Here is a 3,516-nt window from a genome sequence, read left to right as displayed (position 1 = left end):
ACAATTTTATTTGGCTATTTATTTGGATAATTAGTTTTTTTTTACTATTAATAAATATTTTTTTAAAAATATTTTAAATAAATACTGACGGCATTACAGATGGAACAAGGTCGTCGGTATTTCACCAAGAGTTGCAAAAAATTACCACCCATGCCACAATCACCGACGGATTAAAAAATTAAAAACATTTTCAATATGGTTTTCAATTATAGTTATTACTAAATGTAAAAAATTAAAAACATTTTCAATAAAAAATAGTTTGGAAACTGTCATATTTTTTTTATGTTAAATAAAACTATTCATAAAAATAATAATTTTTATTTGCAATTCTTTTCACATCTAATTAATATCCAATTAAAATAAAAAGAATGAGAAAATAAATTCAAAATTGAGCAAATTAGTAAAGTGGAAACTTAGTTATTTTCTTATAGAAGATCCTAGGTTATTATCATATGTTATCTTTAACTATTTTAAATAAAAAGATTTATGTCTTTTAACAAATTCTATCAATATTCAAAAAGGACTCCTTAGTTAAATGGTAACATGAAATTTTTATCTATGTGCATATCATTAATATTTTCTCACATGTAACTAAAATGAACTATTTAAAATGATTCATAAAATTATACCATCAAGTTAAAGTTAATAGAGTAATTCATAAAAACTTTATTCACATCATACACTTTATATATATTTGTGTTATATATAGATTTTATCCAAGTAAAGAATTTATTAAAAAATATCAATTCATAAATTAGCTTATTTCTTAGGAATTTTTATAATGCATATATATTTATGATTATTTATTTATTTTTTTAACTATTAACAGATGAATCAATTTATCAAAACATTGATAGAAAAATGTTTTAAAATAGTTAAATAATACACAATTCATGTACACATCAAGAAAATTAGTTAGATATTAAAGCACATACTAGGTGTCAAAATATTTAATTTGATAAAAATGCCCTCAGACTTTTACTAACTTATAGGTATTCTAACAATGTTATAGTTCTATCTATTTTTCCCAGAAATAATCGTAGTATTATTATTATTATTATTATTATTACTATAGAAATCACCACAGCTTTTCAATCACATAGGTTATTGAAAATTAAAAATATCACCAAGCAACGAAAAATATTGATCTTAATTTCTTTTTTTTTAAATTGAATGATTTTATTTTGATAAAAAATTAATTTATCATAAAATGTTGACATCATAGAAATGTTGAGATGAGCTACCCATTAGATGCTCATAGCAAGGTGTTTTGAAGGTATTGGCTAACAGAGTCACCATCTCCATCTCTATCAAAGGGGATTAGACATGTGTTGCCTCATCTCTCCATCTTTGTGCGTAAGCCCTTACTGATCTTGGCTCTTTTTTTCCATTGACATAAGGCTTGTTCTATCCGGAACAATTTCAAAGTTGAACTTGTACTGCTTAAGAAAAGCCTCCATCAAATCTTTCCATTTCTTAACTTTAGCATTGTTCAACCTTATGTACAAGCTTAGGGCAGATCCCGCCAGACTATCTTGGAAAAAATAGATCAACAACTTATCATCATAAATCACTTCGGCCATTTTATTGCAGTAAAATCGAAGGTGAGTGTTTGGACATTCCAATCCAATGTATTTTATGAACTCTGGTATCCTAAATTTCTTTGGTACTATGATGTTTAGTACCAAACACACTTCTGCTGCTCGCATGGGATCAAACCAATCAATACTCTTAACTGCTCTTAATTTTTCTTCCAAAGCAGACAACTTGTCGTAGTTCATAAAATCAGTGGATCTATTGCCAAGGGGTCCATCTACTGTTAAATTCACGTTGATGGGAGCTTGACTTGGTGGGATAGAGGGGATAGGCACAAAATGTTGTTCTGCTGTTGAATCTGCCCCCAAGTTTTGAGATGTCCCTGGGACATGAGCTGCTGGTGCTCCTATAATTAGTTGGGTAGACATTCCATCCTTGTTTTTGGCTTTCAAAAGTTGCTCGAGCCTATTGATCATGCGGGCAACTTCAATTTTTTACGGATTCCAACTCATTCTGCAGCATCCCTTTTGCTATCAATGGCGTTGCTAATATGATTCTATGAATAACTAATAGGTGGCACTGCCTGGTTGTGCAGATGCTCAATTCCTCTAGCCGCGTCCAATGCAATGTTGAACAAATAAAGGGAAAACAAATTTCGAAGAGCTTGGGTTTGTTTTTCTTTTTTTTTTCTTTTTTTTAAGCAAAGAGATTGAGAAAATTGTACTTCGAACTGCCTTCACCAGTTGAAGTTTCAAATCAGAGAATTTAAGAAAAACAGCAGGTATAAGTTGTCGCATATGGAGAAAAACAGTGAATTAAAGAGGTGGATAAAATCCCAACGCACGCAGACATACCTCACTGCGTTTCCAAACATGTGCAGTGAAATTCTGATCGGACAATGTTGACAAGTTTAAACTCTGATCTCTCGCAGCCGCAGTATTTTATAGTATGATTGTGGTTGTTTTTTAAATAATTTGTTGTATTGAAATATATGTTAATGATATTTTTTTTATTTTTTTAAAATTTTTTTTGACATCAATATATTAAAACGATTTAAAACATATAAAATATATTATATTTTAATAAAAAAAATTTAATTATTTTAAAAATATGATTTGCACCACATTCCAAACTCATTAGTAAAAGATTGAACTTCGAACTGCCTTCACCAGTTGAAGTTTCAAATCAGAGAATTTAAGAAAAACAGTAGGTATAAGTTGTCCTATATGGAGAAAAACAGTGAAAGAGGTGGATAAAATCCCAACGTACGCAGACATACCTCACTGCGTTTCAAAACATGTGCACAAGTGAAATTCTGATCCGACAATGTTGACAAGTTTAAACTCTGAGCTCTCGCAGACATACCTCAGATGGGACTTCGGCCCTTGAATCTTCTAATTCCTTATTGGCGAGCGGTTGCTAGGAAAAGCCATACTGGAACATTCAGCATCGTGTCCCTACCAATCGGAAATTTCTTCTTAGTAAAATAGGTACGTGCACTAAAAATCAACGAGCACAGGTGTCCCTTCTTTTTTATAACAACTCATATATTTAATAAGATTTTGATTTTGGATGTTTTTTAGAGATTGATTTTCGTTGTTCTTAATTAATTTTATAAAAACTTATATATTTATATATTATTTGAGAGTGTGATAGCAGTTACTTTTTAAAATAATTTTGATTTATTTTTTAAATAAAGCAAAATAATTTTGTTTTATTTTTTAAAAAATATTTTTCACATAGCACATCAAAATAATTTAAAAATATAAAAAAATTTATTTTAAACAATTTATTTTTTAAAATTTTATAAAATGGTAGTTGCACCACCTAACCAAATACCCTTAAATAAATATTTTAGAAAAACAAATAGTGTAAAATCTTTAGTCATTCCTACACTTTTAATAATTGATTCACTTGTATTTAAAACAAACTAGTTTTTTTTATTTTTATTTATTTCAATCATTTCAAGTGTTTTCAATT

This window comes from Populus nigra, chromosome 5 (assembly GCF_951802175.1).
Source record: "Populus nigra chromosome 5, ddPopNigr1.1, whole genome shotgun sequence".
Classification (NCBI taxonomy): Eukaryota; Viridiplantae; Streptophyta; class Magnoliopsida; order Malpighiales; family Salicaceae; genus Populus; species Populus nigra.
The sequence above is the reverse complement of the archived record's forward strand: the minus strand, read 5'-3'. Positions refer to the sequence as shown.